A 19,100-nucleotide genomic window follows, 5' to 3' on the forward strand; every position below is an offset into this window, starting at 1 on the left:
ACACCTGCTATTAACCTGACTTTTAACTAATCACTTGGTGTAAGAAATAGCTCATATGCAAAGCTAAAACCTTCCAAATGATGTTCAATGCACTGAAATAAATTAGTTTCACTAAAAAAAGATTTATATTATATCAAACAGACAAAAGGTCAAATTTTGGCAAGACAAAGTTTTGTTGCCTATACATAAATTGAACAAATTTACTACAATACTAAAATATGTCAAGCTTAAATAGTGGATGCTGTGAGATTCAAATTAATATCTTGTATGACTTCCATGAGCTTGAAGGACTGCTCCATGCGTTTTGGCAAGAATTCATACAATGTTATTGATGAAGTCATCAGGATATAGGAAAGCAGTCCTGCATGCCTCCCAGATTCATCAATATTCTTTGGTTTGGTCTTCCATCTCGCTCCTTTTCATCCTACCCCCCTATGCTCAATGATGTTCATGTCTGGTGACTGGGCCGGCCAATCCTGGAGCATCTTGATCTTCTTCGCCTTGAGGAACTTTGAAGTGGAGATGGAAGTAGGCGATAGAGCACCATCCTGCTGGAGAATTGGCCTCTTTTATGGTTGGGAATATAAGAGGTGCTAAGATTTCTTGGTATTTGGAACTATTGATGTTGCCCTCCACCCTGCAGATCTCTCGACACCCCCATACTGGATGCAACCCCAGACCTGCATTTGTCTTTTCCGCCACCAAACTTAACTGTTTTCTGGGAGATCTTGGATCCATGCGGGCTCCATAGGTCTCCTGCAATATTGCAGCAACTGTGGTGTAATTCAACAGAAGATTAATCTAAAAAATCCCCTTTCTTCCACTTCTCCAGCGTCCATCCTTTAGCAGGCTGTGGGCCTTGGCAATGCCACACGTTTTTCAACTGTCTTTTGTTTAGTGCTGGCTTCTGGCACTGATTCACCATGGAGGCCATTTCGAGACAGAATCCTACAACCGTTTCTGGTTGCACCGGGACTCAGGGGACCAGGTCTGGTGGCGCTGCTGCAGTGGAAATGGGCTGGCCTTGGATTTTTGAGCCAACAAACGGTCCTCTCGGCAGTTGTCTTGCGGGGTCTGCCTGACCTGGGCTTGTCAAAACATCTCCAGTGTCTTCAAATTGTTTTTTAATCCTCTGTACTTGACGCGTGAGACACATTGAAGTGTCTGCCACATCAGCAGTGGATCTGGTCTTCAGCCTCTTGATAATCAAAACTTTAGTCTCAGGTGAATCTTGGCATGTTTGCAGATGTCTAGTTGCAGTTGATGTGTAAGGTCTAGTGTACTGGGGTTGTTTTATACACACCTGAGACCTATTGATCCATTAGTCGCGTGAAGCTCAGGGGCCAGTTTGTTCAAAATATTTATCTGGATCAAAATTATTCGGATTTGGAACATTTTTGCTACTCAGGTCAGGTAATCTGTCTACTTTTATGCCGGTTTTTCAAAGCAACATTGACTGGATCACCCTGATCCAGATACACAATTTTCAAGATTACCAAATCCGGATTACCACTGCTCTAAATAGGACGACATATCACAATGTGGGCTACAGCTACGTACAGAACAGGGTAGAAGAGCCGATGGGGTCACTCGAAGTTTTTATTTTGAGACAAAACCCAAAATAACTCCCACTTCCACATAATTTCTTTTATGACCCTCATCTGAGCCCCTACAAATAAAACTAATATCATTAACAAATACATTGTGGACATTTTTGAAAACGTCTTAAAAAAAAATAAAAGTCAAAAGTGAAGTAGTTGTAGTAGATGTTCAGGTTCTTCTCATCTAAGGAGGAAGACGCCAAATTTGATAGATGGTTCCTTGAAATTAATAACGTGATGAATGAGATATATTTTATTTTGTATTTTGTTTTTGTTATTTAAATCTGTTTGGGATTGTTTCATGAGGACAAGATAATTTTTATTTTATTTTATTTTTTACTTTTCTAAACTTAACTTGACAAGTCAAGTGCAAAGTCAAGTGTTTTACTAAGTTTTCGTGCTGGAATCCACCTTGAAATCACCTTGAAATCCTACCCCCTGTTGGGATCGGATAATCCTGTTTTTTTGAATCAAAGTTATCCAAATCCACTGACAAGTTTTGAACAACACAAACTGAAGGTTTGAACCAGATTAAAACTAGGATTGGATTCCGTGATCTAATCTGATTCAGATCCCTTCATTCCTTTGACAACCCAATTTTCAAGATTTGATCCATCCGATAACCAAATCCGATAGTTTCCTTTGAACAACTGGCCCCATATGACAATGTAAATGTAAATGTGCTGTATTTATATAGCGCTTTTCCTCTTAACAACTGCTCAAAGCGCTTTTTACATTTACAGGAAACATTCACCATTCACACACATCCATACACTGTGGCCGGGGCTGCCGTACAAGGTGCCACCTCTCATCAGAAAACATTCACACATTCACACTCCGATGCGCGCACCGGGGGCACTCGTTCAGTGTCTTGCCCAAGGACACTTCGACAATGACTGCAGGGCGGTGATCGAACCACCAACCTTCCATTGGCAGGCAACCGCTCACCACTGAGCCACGCCGCCCTGTCGACAAGGCGACAACACTTATGTCTTTGCAAAAATGATTCAATGGCTTTACCAAGCTGTCATATTAGATTACTTTTTTGCACTGAAACATTATTACAAAAGATGTTGGATTAAAATAGCCATTTCTTGTAAATAATCTTGATTAGAAATATTTTCAGCGGCACTTCAGGTCAATTTGTACCACAAGCGACAAGACTTTGTCAGGGACTGTAGTATGTCATAAAAAGTCTCATAATAAGTCATTGCATAGCATTTCTAAAAGTCAAGTATAGTTATGTCATATAAACGTCTTAAAAAAGTCAGTATAGCATGCCAAAAAAGTTTCCTAAAAGGCAAAGTATATCAAAAAATCATAGTATATATGCAATACCCTGTCAAAAAATTACAGTATAGACAGATATGTCTAACACACATCTCATGAAATTGTTTTAAATAGTCTAGTGTGTAAAAAAAAGTCAACAGAGCATGCCATGACAAATCCTTAGAAATTGTCATATAAATAATCTTTGTTAGCATGCCGTACAAATTATACAATTATCATGAAAAATCATAGTATAGTGTTTCAGAAAAGTCAGTTTAGTATGTCATAACTTGTCATAAAAAAGTCATAGTTTAGTAGCCTATGCCATAAATTTATCATAAAAACTGAAAAGTCAGCATAGTTACCATAAAAAATTTAAAAGGATCGGGGTTGCAGAAGGCCTACATAGTGTGTGAAATTTCGAACTTTTTAAAAATAATTTGTTGGGATTACACGCCCTACTTAAACTCTAAAAGCTCAAGAGGTTTGGTGCTTCCGCTGTTAACAATCATAATGCTAGACTCCATGCCTATAATTGTGTCAATATCGTACACATCAACATTCCTACTTATTGCCAAAGGGTCCATAACACCTCACACTGACTCATCCTCTAAAGCTTGTAGTTGAGCTGCTCTGCCTTTATTCCATTCCTGTGCAACATACAGTATCTGTCGCGTCAGTGCTTTTGAGAGCTTGGAATGGAATATAAAAAACTTTGGGAATCCAGTAATTGGCTTTGTCAGCCTCAGTTCAGCTGAAACTGGTTTTGGATCAAACAATCAAGAGAGAATGACTGGCGGAGAAGATCCAATCTGAAGAGTCAGAAGCTCGTGATTTCACAAGAGTCCAAGGTACATGCATGGAGGAGATGTGTTTCTCCTTTCTTCTTGCAAGGCTCCATGAAATCATTAAAGTTTAATTATCGTATTTGTATTCTTATTTATTACTTCTTATGATTTCACTGGTAAAGATTTATTGTACAATTCTGTTTGGAAAAAGGCAGTAGAAGAAGGCAGTGTCAACATGCAAAGGTGCAACACGCAAATTTACAATCCATAACAACATCAGTTTAACTAATATAAAATTGCAGCACTCATTGTTTGCAGTATTACTGTATTTCCTAGTACGGTAATGTAAAAGCAATGGAAGAAGAAAGAGAAACCACAGAAGCGACATTCATTGTTTCAGTAATCTAATCAGACATAATTAAAGTACAATTGCACTTGTAAAAATAAATTTGACCTTATATCTAATCAAACATAACATCAAATGTAATTTAATAACAAAGTAAAAAAGCTTTTTCTAGGATTAATTACACAACGCTGCTATTTATCCTCAAAACTATTTTTTTTACATTCAGAAACACTCATGCATTACTATAATGAATGCATCTTCACATTATGCAGTGTGTGCGATTGTTGAATCTACAGCCTTGGTTCCATTCTGACATCTGCTTCTGACCTGTGAATTGGTACAGCTCACTAGTGTCCAGTGTGAAACAATAGGTAGACATAGCTCTACCTAGCTAGCTAGCTAATAGTAGAATAGATAGATAGATATAGATAGATAATAGAGTATCTATTTTCCAGTATATTTACAGCTGCCTACATGTATTTAATTTGAGTAAAGTACTATTAAACAATGCTCATTTGGGCTGTAAATGCTGGCCCCCAGGCCCCATGGCAGTTGTGATGGCTGAGAGCGTTCACATTAATACTTCTAGACAACATTGACGTTCATATTATCAGACATTCACCTGAAAAACAAATAAATCAACACGTGTCAGCTAAAAAGGGTAAAGTCAGCTTCATGGTACATTTAAAGCGGGCGAGGAGGACTTTCTCAACTCACTTATGATGGCCGTGGAGTTTCCTAGTTTAGGGTGACCAAACGTCCTCTTTTTGTTGGCATGCCACTTTTTATGTACTGTCCGGGCAGGAAATCAATCCCCTTGTCCTAGTTGCTTGCTAGCAAGTATGGTCATAATTGTGTGTGTGTTGTGTCTGTGTGTGTGTGTACAGAAATACCTTGTTTGTTCCAGTTAGCTGAACCTATAGGTAGGTTTGCCATAAAAATGCCAAAAATGATATGAGACAATGTCCTCTGAAGATACAAGTAGGACGATGTTGAAAGCGAGAGAACGAAAGCAGCGTGTGCGCCAGAATGTGCAGGGGGTCGAGAATCAAGAGACATGACGAGGATCAGCTAATTGGAGCAAACCGTTGAGTGGCTGAGGGCTATTAGATTCTATCGATGGGGTGTGTATAAAGTCAATAACGGATACTAGCAAGAGGAATAGCGCAGGAGAGTAGTAACGAGTTGACGATATAGACTAAGCAAACTAACGGTTAACTATAATGCAGGGGATTCAAAGTACTAAGCTGAGGCTGTGGGAAAGGAGGATGGGGGATAAAAAAATAAAGCCTGCCTGATGGCGCTGAGATAAAGAAGGGGAAAATGGGCTGTCACGCGGAGAGACCACCTAGCTCAGAATTCCAAAAAGCAAAAAAGCAATGCTCACACAGGCAGACTAGCCTGTGGCCAAAAAAGCAAACTCAACAATTAATTGCACGGCTGACTGGATGTGTGGTGCGGGCATCAGACTTAACTAGTCAAGACAGTTGTCATCTGCACTGGTTGGTGGTTGCAGGGATTTAGTGAATACATACAGTAGTATGTACAGCCACAGGTGGATTGTTTAGGTGGAAAGTTAAAGATCTAAAAACTGGACGTCTCAGTCTTCTGAAACAGAGGAAAAACTGGAGCTCATGTAACAGCTTGAGGCTCTCTTCCACCTATCAATCTCACGTTAAACCCCAACCACAAAACACACGTTCTAAAAACTAACCTTTGGAAATATTCTCTTGCTGTCTTAACAAAACCTTTCACTAATCAATATGACGTGGCACAGTTTCTAAATCCACAACACTATTTACTTAAATGTTTTTTAGAAACCAGTGGTCTAAACTTCACTATTAAGAAACAGTTGAGCTGACACTGCTCCTTGTAAAACATGGAGTGAATTGTGCAAATGTTCTTGTATTTTCCTTTGCATCCCTATTATCCAAATGTATCAAATCATTTTCCAAATTCTGAATGTTTTATTGTCTTTCCATATTTCTTATGATTGTACTTTCTGTGTTGTTGTTCTGACTCAATGGCACAGAAAGTACAGAAAGGTTGAATGAATGTTCCGGAAAGCCCAAAATATTCCGGTCATACAGCATTGAGATTGCAAAATTTTTTAAATCTGACCACGTTACTAACTCTTAGGGGCCTTGTCATAAGCAGAAACAGAAAATAGGGTTTCTTCAAACAAGGTGCTCTTACAGTTGGAAAACCACTTCTCTAAAAAGTTGTGTCTGGGATGAAAATTAGATAAATCAAAAATTTAAAAAAGAATCCTATACAAATTATTTTAAAACACTGGATCATATATCACATTAAAACATATGTACTGAAGGAATAGTCCACTTTTATGCTTTTTTTTTTTCTTTTTTTTTTTCTTTTGCTGCCAAGAGTTAGATATCCACAAGACAATATAGCTGTCATAGTCTTTATACGGAAAATATGAGATAGCATGCGGTGTGCTAGCTACATACGGTCTGTGAACGTGGTGCAAGACTCCTCAAGTGTGGCTATCTAAGGTCAGAATGTGATGCTACAGTGGAATTATGAGCTAGATCTGGGCATGTAGTCTCGGTCCTCCCATGTACTTTGTTATGTGGCAGCAGTGAGGTGTTGGTGTCAGGCAACAGCGGAAACTGTCATGTTCCCGGTTTCTGCTCCCCAGCTCAATACTGTTGTGACACATTAAGGAGACTCTAAAGAGTGTATTCTCAGCAATGTTTTTCCCTTGGTCAAATGTTTAAAGTATGCAGCCGTAGGTCAATATGTTGGAACAACTGCAGCTTATAGCCTCGATGTTATAATTCTCAATACTCCACAATAGCTGTTTCCCTCTGCATTTATACTAACTAGCTAATTGTCTTCTGGTTGTAGCTTCATAATTAGTGTACAGACCACAAGAGTCGATCAATCTTCTCACTAATCCTTGGCAAGAAAGTGATCGTGTTTCCCAAAATGTTGAACTATTCCTTTAAGGCTACATCATACTCTCTCTTACACAGGTGGACACATTATTAGTAGAATGCCGCCCATTAGGCTCCTCTCCTCATCCTTCCAAGCAAAACTGTTCAGTGTCATTTTGCTTCAAGTCCTTATAAGGTCTGGCTTCTGTGAAGTCTTATTGCTTATACTACTATGGCCTCAAATACATGTCAATTATCATGCATCATTAACTCCAAATCCCAAGTTTCCACAGATGCTGGCTTTCATTGGTTTTGAAGCTCATAGTAGTGTCTGGGCTCAGCAGAAGAAGGTGAAATGTCCATACTGGATCCGTCGGGTGAAGATCATGTGTCACTTCAACCTTTAACTCTTATATACTGTAACATACATTTATGATGGTCCACAGCTGTAGATGCATCAGAGATCCATGGTGTGACGTGAGTAACAGTAACACTTCATTCTGGTTGGATACACCATACTACAGTACGTCCTTTTTTGATTGCGGTTTATTTAAAGAAAGATCCTGCAAAACAATTTGTTTTGTCGTTGATAGGTCAGGTGTATACTGATTACAGATTCAAAGTTAGTCACCTGGCAGTGGATGTTGTGTGATTCTTGTACAGATAAACAAATATACTCAGTGTATGCTTGTTGTGTGTGTATGAGTTTGTATGCATGTACAGTATGTGTCCATTAGTAACTGTGTTGCTCTCACAAGTAGGTGGTTGTCCTCCTGTTCTCCCTCTCTCTTGCCTGAGCCACGGCAACGTTGATGCACTGCAGCCCTCCTCGCGGTGTTTCTCATCCTGAGCTTTCAAACGTACGTTTTACTGTCCGTAAAGATCTCAATGCCCGCGGCAAGCCCCGATCACGCGTTTCTTGGTACCACCTATGGAAAAGAGGTTGAAAAGAGATGACAAACTCACACTTAACATCAACTTCATGTAGCCCCCTTGTGTTTGATATTACAGTAATTCACTGTCCAGCAGTAATAGTATTTGGGGATGTGATCTGCCTTCAATCAAATAAACTCTGATTGGGGATGATTTAGACACTCCCCACGTACACTATAACATGATGAGATGATATTAATAGCTTTAAAATTTGCAAAAATAAAAATCACAGCCATGAGACTAATATAATGCAAAAATATGATCAGTGGTGAGATTCAAAGATTTTGTAGAAGGCTTTGAAGGATGATGATTGTATGAATGTAATTCCTCACCTTGACACTTTGCACCTTGCTCAGCTCAATAGGGATGTCATCCAGCTCATCTTTCTGTGGGGACAACATAAGAAGTAACAAAAAATGATAATCATATAAGTCTAATTAAGTTAATGCGGGCTTAAGAAATGAGTATAGTTATAATATCTTATTGTATTTTTCATTCGTACATTATTAACAGTTCTGTGCTTTGTCATTGGTAAAAGACATATGTAAATCTTTTGGCTGAGTATAAATAGCAATACACTTTGTAAAATTCCAGCACGTTGTTTGTGTCAATGTTATGATTTACATATTGGATTACTATACTACGGTCTATGTTACGATGCATAACATGTTGGTAGCATTTCAGTGCTGCTGTTGGTTGAGGTAGAACAAATGTGAGCCATTTAAACTGTTTGGAAGTTTATCTTTAAAGTATATAATATTTATAAGATATACTTGTTTCTTTTTCGTTACCTGCTGAATAACTAGAAAATGGCACAAAACTGCAACATCAAGTAAGCAGTCATTTCAAATTGTAGGGCCTTCTCAAGTACAGTTAGTTGTTTTGTGCCAGTCAAAGAAACTAATCTTCAGCCAAATTAAAAAGCTTTTTGTACATATAAGCATGTCACTACTTGTGCCACCTGTCAGATGTAGCCTTCTGTCTTCACCATGTTTTTGCAGTGGTACTACTCAAGAAAAAAAAACTTCACAGAAATGACAATTCACTTTATTGTTCTGTTGCTTCTCCAGGGCAGGAACATTAAATCCTCCAGCTCCGCTGAACAGTGTAATTTAATGTGCATTTGTAAGCGTGAGGATGAGTACTCGTGTGTGACTGCATCACAGTCAAGTCTTCTTACTCCATTGTTAGTTATGTGGTTTAAACCACATACTGTAACACTCATGGCAACTGCCCACATCCTTTCGGTGTGTGGTGTGTGTGACATATTTACAGTTTTCCTCCTGGCTGGCTGTGCTGAGGGTCTGATGTTCCCACAGCAGATTCATATCAGTAGATTCATACAGTTATTTAAACGGACATTTGATGGATTTTAGCCATATGGCCTATGGAAAATAATATCCTAACCAGAAAGTATATGCTAACAAATTATCGTCTTATAATACCTAAACTAAACACACATACCTCACTAACTTTTAGTTGTAGATTTTGCATATTTAATGTGTAACTTATACATTATTTCATTACTGCATTTTAGAGACAATGTTGCTGCTATGAAGCTAGGCTGCTGAATAGAACCAGTTTGTGTGCTGTCAAATCAAGTTACCCCTTTCATGATGTGCATGTTGCTTTTTGTGTCTGTCTGCTCTTATTTTCTGACAAATCAAATCACCCTTTAAATAAAAACATGCTGGTTTTGGAGGTTCTCAGAGCAAGTGAACGCACCATAGCTAAGCAGCCAGCATTTATTGATAAGTTCCAACACAAAAATATAAAAAGACATTAACTAATGAATAACCTAACACAAGCAAGTTCTAGGTGTATCACAGTGTAATACATGGAAACTTATGGCTGACTGGATGGTAGGAAATTATAGCATTTCAGCAGATTTCAGCATCAAAAACGAAAAAACAATACTTCCTTTACATGGACTTAATATAAAACAGGATATGTCACATTTCTCCACATAAAAGCCAGTAAATGACAGATGGATAAAGTACTCATGCTATTTTAATCTTCTCTCTCTCCATGTTTTGTATCCTGCATGAAGCCAGGCCTGCCTGTAGTTTTGTATCACTCTTTGTCTGGTCCCAATTAGGGTGGAAATTCAGTATTCAGTGGAGGCACATTGGGCAATAAGCTACAAAATAGAGAAATAGGTATTCAATAACAAATAATATTTGTGTGGTTTTGGGAATGTTTCACATCTCAGAGTGCAAAAGCTGCTCGATCATTCAATGTGGAAGAAACAACACATTATTTTGGTTCTTAATCTCACCCCCATTGGGAAAAGGTCTTCCACAACATATCAACTACCTCAGAACACACTGGCAATTTGTGGCTGCTGCACAAAGAGAGGATCATTGCCATTGGACAGAGTACAAAGACTATTGTTGGAGTAAAAAAATAAAAAGAGGGCTCAACTCTACTTCTGCATTTCAACCACCACAGAATATCCTACTATTTCCAGATATTCCATCTTGGGATGTTGTGCCTTGCCAAGTTTTGGGGAGCTGATTGTATGAACATGTCTAAAGATCTAAAGGCAACCAATCTCCGTTGATTTGGAAATTATTTCATTGTAATTAGTTGTTTCACTCTGTAGATGACTTACATAAGTTACCCAGCAAACACAGGGATTAGTGAGAAAGAATTGTGTTGCCGCAACTTCACATTTGTCTCAGATGAAAATGTTTTTAATCACATACTGTCCGAGGGAGTGACTACTGCACTGTGTTTGCTACTTTTGCGTAATGCTATCTGCTTTGAGTTATAGTGGGTTGAGAGTGACTCATGTTGTTGCAGCATCAGGCTTTGGCCTCGGGAGTACCCAATAGTGCTTCCCGGGCCAAGGTTTGTTCCAGGCTAAATTCACCGGATGCCCCTGAGACAGTTAAGCTTATCATGAGATGAAATTTCCGTGTTTTCATACAGAGTTTCATCATGATTCAAATGACACAAACGTAAATGAAGATTTTGAAGTGCCATGATATGTATGTGCGTTGAGGTTTTATTCATTGGCTACGTACTGATTTGCCTCTTCGGAAGAGTAGCTGATTTCCTGCCAGGTGAAGTAGCGGGTTTTCCAGCGCTTGATGAACTTCCAGCGGACCTCTTTTCCTTCAGCTTCCCCTCAATCAGAGGCTGTCCCCTGGTTCACAACTAGAGGGCCACACAAACACAAAGAAAGAAATCGAAATAAAAAGAATGAAAGAAAGACAGCAATAAAATAATATAAAAGCTTTTTTATGATTTACAGCTGGCCATTATATATGATCTGAAAGGTCTGCCCTATGATGCATTCTGAGCGGTGGGTCTGAAATTGAGACTTCAATTTCCCACGGTGTTCATGAGCTAGTAAAACTAGTAAAATGATGGTTGTGAAATAAATAATGTGGCATGTTTTGCAATCAACTATAACCGCAAGTTTCTCAACTCTTGAGTTGATTGTTATACCACAGGACAGGCCAGATTTAGCCCACAACAATTTCATAAGACTCCCTAATGGTTATTTTTATTTTTACATCTGGCTTGCAAATTTAAATGTTTCCAATTTTTCCTTATTTGGATTTCCAACCACTCTCTTAGTTTACAGTAATCATTTCATTTTCTAGCAAGGCTATTCATCAGAGCATAAAATACCTTTTAATTATACAAAATAAAATATATCTCCTTTTAAATCCAAAAAAAGAGATTAACCTGGAGGAAAGACTGTATGGAGAGACAACTGATTATTTCTTCTTCTTCTTCTCTTCTTCTTATAATTTCTGGAGTTTAATGTGACCATTCCTGTCTCATTTGCAAAGAGAAGCTTTGATCCGGAAAACAATCTGAGTGGCATTATTCTACTATATTCTATGGCTCAACTTGAAGTGTATACAGTTTAATTTAGTGTTATTTATTTAAAAAAAACATTAGGTGTTTATCGCAACCTCTAGAATAGGCAACCTGGCTCATGACCTCCAGGTATTTACGTTGAGGCCCCTGTCGTAGGAAAATGATCTCTCAGCTCACAATCACCTGCCTTTTCTTATCCCCTTCTTTCTCCAGATAAAGCGGGATAAATTTAGCATATGTGGATCTAAAGCACAGAGCAGCCACCCTGCGGTACTGAGACTTTCATCATTAATCCTATTCTGGTCTCAGTTTCCTTTACTTTTATTTGTTCCTGTTTATGTTGTCTAGTTGTAATGTTTTATGACCCCAAAGCACTTTGAATTTTATTTGCATTATATTGTGGATACAAAGAAACTTGAACTTGGCAACTTCTAGTCACATTCTAAGTTCTTCAGTTTGAAAAAGCAAAGCATTTTGTGTTTGATCAGCCAGAGGAGAACTTCCACAGTGGAGTCTGCACAGGTCTGATTACAAACACACTCACACTCAATCAACCTCCTGCACTGAGTTAGATCAAGTACCAATTTGAGAGGAGAGAGAAAGAACGAGAGGGTGTGGTGTGCATGTATATAATTGCTTGCATTTGTTTTTTTTGTTAATGTTTATGGGTGTTTTCTTGAATACAAACAACCTGCTTATTTGTTCTGACCAACGTGAAATTTACTAGCATGGACCCGCCATACCATGTGTTATTTAAGATTTAAGAACATTATGAATGTGCAGATGAACACTATGAAATGCAGACCGATAATTAATGTGGATGTCGTCTGATGGCTGGTCTGGGAGGATGTATGATGGACCGGGTGGAGGAGACTCAGAGTGGGAGTTCCATCTCAGAAGCAGTTTTGCTGGAATAGTTTATCCCCAAAAGTGTCAGATTGTGTAGAAGTGAGTTGTGCATGGGCTGACGGAGATCATTGAGATGTGTTTGTGAATGTAGATCGGTATGCTTGGGATGCCAGCGGCCTGGGAACTGAATGTCTTGGTGGGAGATGCTGATCTGCGGCTCTGGATGCTGCACCGGAAAGAGTGGCTGGAATAAAGTTGGGTGATATGGCTGAAATGCAGATATTCTGTTCAGATGTTTCTGAAACCAGAATTTCGAGTGGCCATTTGGAATAGTAAAGTCGGTGTTGTAGAGAGTGCCTTGCGGCGCACCTGGAGCCGATGTATTGAATGATTGGAAAGAGGGGACAAAAGGTTAGACAAGAAGAATTTGCTTACAGAACTAAGCAAATGGCAGAATTGAGATGCCAAAGGGCGCAAAAATAATTTTTTATAGACATTTATTGTATGTTTGGACATTTGATAGACCCATTATAAACTGATTAATTAAAAATATAATAATTGATATAACAATAAGAATCCTAAACTGCAGCCCTGTTCATTACACAATACAACATAATAAAGAACCCCATGCTATGGATTGCAAACAGAAACATTGATTCTTCATTAATCTTCTTTTGAAGGATCAAGCACCCAATGTCATTACAGTTTTCGCTTACTTCTTGTGTTATCTAGCCTTTGGATTATTAGGCAAAAAACCCATATATTCTCTAAGATTAATATCTTACGATAAGTGAAACTTTTGTTTTAGTAATTTAAGGAATTGACCCTTTAGTTTTACAGATAAAAGTGTTTGCATCCATACATGTAACAGTAGAAACAGTAGTTAAATTATTGATTATTGTTGAGTATGACTGGATGATTTGTATTGAATGCTTTCCATATTTTACTGATGATTCTCTGCGATGCCAATCCTGTGAGGGAACATTTACATTTGACCTTCTTTCCAATGCACACACAAGTCACAAACAATATAGTGATGTCCGCTGGGATTGCATTGGATCAGATCCCAATGTTGCCTCATAACTTCCTGCTGGATCATGCTTTTATTTAGGTCTGTCCATGTGTGGTCAGATCATCCATGACCAATTTATTTCAGAATCTTATTGCGGCCTCTCTGCCAGTGGCTCTTGTGCTACATTTTGATCTTCATGTGGAGTGACTGACAGATTTCAAACCGTGACAGGAGTCAAGTGTCCAAAACAATCAATAGAACAGCTGTTCCTCGAAACAAGCCTAATTTCGCCATCTGATCCAAACATGAAAAAAACCTCCATGTCTGTATTGGTCAATTGTTTGCCTTTTATAATGTATATTACATTTGTGTATCAATGTGTCTGGTTAGTGTTTGTAGCATTTGGCTGGAGAACAACAACATCACAACAAAGAGTCCTTTTTGAGTGAAATAATTTCCAAACAATTTCAAACAATGCCAAGTCACTACCAAAGAAAACTACTTTTTGTAACATGACTAGCTTCGCAAAACATGTTTCAAAATAGAATAGAATAGAATAGAATTGTTTCAATGGAACATTCATTGCTAGAAGCAACCACAACTGACACAGTTACACAGCAGTTTATGCTAGCCAAGCCATTCTACTACTGTGTTGCTGATAAAGCATTAAAAGTAGCTTTAGTTTAAATATAATTCCTGCTAAAATAACTGTTATGTTTTTACTCTGGGCGTAGAGGGGCTGTCTTGGTTGACACGCCTCTTAACATTGCGTGGAAGTCTGGACAGTGCCTAAGGAGTGGCAGACTGGGGTGGTGGTTCCCCTCTCAAAAAGGGGACCAGAGGGTGTGTGCCAATTACAGGGGTATCACACTTCTCAGCCTCCCTGGTAAGTCTACTCCAAGGTGCTGAAAGGAGGGTCGGCCATAGTCGAACCTCGGATTGAAGAGGAACAATGCGGATTCCGTCATGGCGTGGAACAACGGATCAGACTTTATTCTCGCAAGGATCTTGGAGGGGGCCTGAGTATGCCCAACCAGTCTACATGTTTTGTTGTGGATCTGGAGAGGGTATGACCGGGTCCCCTGGGAGAAACTGTGGGAAGTGCTGCAGGAGTTGGGGTGAGGGGTCCCTTCTTAGGCCATCCAATCTCTGTATGACCAAAGCGAGAGCTGTGTCCGGGTTCTCGGCAGTAAGTCGGATCGGACGAAGGTGAGGGTTCCTCCGCCAGGGTGGGCTTTGTCACCAATCCTGTTTTAATATTATGGACAAGATATCGAGGCGTATTCGGGGGGGGGCGGGAGGGGTTGCAGTTTGGTGGGCTCAGGAATCTCATCGCTGCTTTTTGCAGATGATGTGGTCCTGATGGCATCATCGGTCTGTGACCTTCAGCGCTCACTGATCGGTTCGCAGCCAGTGTGAAGCAGCTGGGATGAGGATCACACCTCTAAAATCTGAGGCCATGGTTCTCAGCAGGAACCGATGGGTGCTTTCTTCAGGTAGGGAGTGAGTCCTTACCCCAATGAAGGAGTTTAAGTACCTGGGGCTTGTTTGTGAGTGAGGGGACCATGGAGCGTGAGATTGGTCTGAGAATCGGAGCAGGGGTGCGGTATTACATTCTGTTTATCGCACGTTGTGACGAAAAGGTAGCGAAGCCAGAAGGCAAAGCTCTCGATCTACGGCAGTGTTTGTTCCTACCCTCACCTATGGTCATGAAGGCTGGGTCATGACCGAAAAACGAGATCCGTTACACGCGGCCGAAATGGGTTTCCTCGGAGGGTGGCTGGCTCTCCTTAGAGATAGGTGAGAAGCACACGTCATCCGAGAGGAGCTCGGAGTAGAGCCGCTGCTCCTTCGCGTCGAAAGGAGCCAGCTTGAGGTGGTTCGGGCATCTGGTAAGGATGTCTCCTCCGGGTGCCTCCCTAGGATGTTTCAGGCCGTCCAGCTGGGAGGGACCTCGGGAAGACCCAGGACTAGGTGGAGAGATTATATCTCCAACCTGGCCGGGAACGCCTCGGGATCCCCCAGTCGGAGCTGGTTGATGTAGCTCGGGAAAGGGAATTTGGGTCCCTGCTGGAGCTGCTGCCCCCGCGACCCGATACGATAAGCGGATGAAGATGGATGGTGGATGTATTTTACTCTTTTTACTTTTACTCTTTCCAGCTTTATGTACTGTATATTTAAGATCAAATGTCTTTATTCTCCACAAGGTGGAAATTTGTCTTGGGCACTTAACCCATCTGCAGCCATAAAAAACTAAAAAAAATGTACAACATGATACTTCATTCAACAAACCATAATGTGACCAGAGTGTGTGAAACACAACAGTGGTGTCATGCATTGCATATTTAAACATTTAGTTTTAACGTTTTAATTATATAAAACATAGCGCATGTTAAACTTTTTTTTACCTGAAAAACACACAACACTGCAAACCAGTAAATATTACAGTAATCACTATCATTGAATTTGCCTTCCAAACTGTTTCAGAGTTTCACAACCTGTCCAAAGGCTAACTTTGGTAATGTGTTTAGCTTGCTGCAAAGTTATGCATCTACACACAGCCCTGGTGCTGCTCTGACACTCAACCCCTACAGTACAGTATGCACTCACTATGCTATGTTACTCTATTTCAGACAGACAGTCTCTTTGATATCTAGATCTCTCTTTAAGAGTGACTTGAATGCAAAAAACATTTACGTCAGCTAACCAAAAATGGGATAACAGAATAACAATTATGTGACAAACATCAGTCAAGTAAAAAAGCACAATATGAATTAATTAAGAGAGTAATCTGATAGTAAGCTATAAATCCTCAGACAGAAATTAAACCTATCCCAGACCTGCCAAGGTTAGTGCAAACATATGGTACTGTATATCTAAGATTAGGTCATTATTAGATTGTCTACTGTAGTTTAATGAGATTTAAAGGAGACAAGAAATGGGAGATGGGAGGTTTGACTAGAGATTTATAGATGAATATCATGACATGATTATCCTTCTGGTCAATAACAAGGTATTAGCTAACATGTTTCCTTAGGACCACAGCCCTGCCTGAGATATGACCAGATAATCTAACAGCACCCTGAGAAATGCTGTCTTAAATCAGTTAAGCACATTTCAAACTCCATCTGTTTAATGACCCTGACTTAAACTTGGCACAGCGGGTTGATCTTTAGACAGTAACAATTTCCGCCCAGCGTGTCTTCACTGATTGATGGTAAAGGGATGGAGAGTCTGCTTGGTATTTTCCATCTTTTTTTTGAGGGGGGGGGGGGTATCTGTCTTCCAGACATGAGTGTTGTTTATCTCACATGTAAGGCATGAGAGAGTAAGGGTAGCCTACAGCTTAGGGGTGGTGGAAAAAAAACGGTACAGCATAGTATCGCAATATTTCCGTTGCAATACTGCTCATCATACACGAAGTATTGATATTTTGATTATATAAATTCACATGAGAATTTTTACTTTTTGTTACAGAATATAAAAATGTGAAAGTGAAATGAACAAACAGAGACATTTATCTTTTAAGATAAAACAGATTGATATTGTCCACATGAATTTACATACACTGGAAATTCTCTTTGGCACACTGGCAATATAAAACACATAGAACACAGCACACATACAATATAAGTTAAGTTGTATATTACATACAATATAACTAAGTGGTTAAAAGAACATAATTGAATAAATCTAGTACAGTTACTGATCATTCTCATCACCATCACCGACTGGGTGGTGTAAATAAGTGGGGAGGGGAGTGATTTTAGTTTGCTTTGGTTCAGGATGCACACAGCAGAAGGAACGAATTAATTCTTGTACCCATTTTTCCTGGCATTGGAACCACAGTCTTCTGCCGATGGCAATAGCTGAAAATATGGATGGAGGGGTGGGTGGGGTCATTGAAAACTGGATAGCCTTTGTGTTATGAAACGGCTGTATGAGGTGTGGAGTTGTAACTGCTTTTTCCTCCTGTGATTTTCCTGGCTTGGTTTACTACCTGAGCCATCCGATGTTCCATGAGAGGTTCCCATTTCCGGGAGGTGATGTGAACGTTGAGAACACTCTAGTGAGTGACCTGTACACCATGGTAAGGGTGTGCTTGCTGGTGTTGAAGCTTCGCAATTTCCTGAGAAGGAGAGGTGATGTTCTTGCCTTTTTATAGATGTAGTCAGCATTAAGTGGAATGTAGATCTTCATCTATAATTGTCCAAAGTTACTGATCCATTTCACATCCTTCCCCTTCAAGTTGATGGGTATGAAGTTAGGTTCTTGTGTTACCTGCTCCCTTTTTCCTCCGAAGCACAGTTACTAATCTTGGTGACATTGAGGTCAAGGTATCTGCTTTCAACCAGGTAACAGATGGTTGATCGATGAAAGTAAGAAGGGCTTTGGAATCCTGTATGCAGGCAACAGGGCCATCTCATCTGCATATTTATTAGATGTATAGAGTATCATTGTTGTAGCTGACCTCGTTGATTTATATGGAGAACAGAACGGAAGACAGGACACCCCTTGTGGACAAGACAGTCAGAGATGGTATTATTCATACAGACACGATGGGCCTTCCCTCAGGAACTTATTTCCTTTGGATGATAAAGTATCTATCTATCTATCTATGTATCTATCTATCCCTCTCTTCTTCCTAATCCATAGAATGAGAGTCTATACACACCACACCCACACACACACACACACACCACACACACACACACCACACACACACACACACACACACACACACACACAGAAAGAGAGAGAGCGAGCTCATTAACACTCACTTTAAAGGCATTCCAGCAGTTTAAACCAACAGTTTATCTAAAGCATCATGGAGTGGCAGTAACCACTGGCTCTCTTCTCTCCTTTTCCCTTTATCTTAAAAACATGAGACCAGCTCCTTGCTTGTGTGTGTAACCTCTGTAGTATTTGCAGCTAACAACTCTGCAAAGTCGCAAGCTTTTACTATGGTAAACAATATAAAGCTTATACAGTAAAAGGTTGGCTGGTGGCCGCTGGTAATGTGAACAGCATGCATACATACCAAATATATGATGGGTATTGCTACATGAGGAAAATGCAAAAGTGGGTCACCTAAAGTGAAATGTTACAACCAAATTCCACTGGGCCTGAAGTAGTCTTGCATTGCCAGACCTATCTCCACAACCACATGCTAGGTCTGAAGTCAACTTGTTATATTTGTGTCAGCGAAATGACGTCATCACTGTCATTTACGTAAATTACCTATATACTGGATAAAGCTGGACAGCTTTTCAGTGGCGGGTAGGAACTTTTCGAGTGACAGTTTTTCATTCTGGCTTCATCTTATATTGTGGGCTTGTTTTATGGATTTCCATTTTGGTGAAATACTTGTTCATATGTTTAACATCTTATACAGTTTGTATAGTACTTTTATACTTGTCCGTTTTTTTTTTCTAACCTGCGAACAGCTTTCCTGTGAATACTTAAGGTTGCATAGGGTTGCCTACTGGGCAAGTGGCTGGTAATGATACTATTTATTCAGTGAATCTGTTTTGGGTTCTCAGAAAGCCGCTACTGCCAGATGCTGGG

The sequence above is a fragment of the Etheostoma spectabile genome, chromosome 3 (genome assembly GCF_008692095.1).
Source record: "Etheostoma spectabile isolate EspeVRDwgs_2016 chromosome 3, UIUC_Espe_1.0, whole genome shotgun sequence".
In the NCBI taxonomy this organism is placed as follows: Eukaryota; Metazoa; Chordata; class Actinopteri; order Perciformes; family Percidae; genus Etheostoma; species Etheostoma spectabile.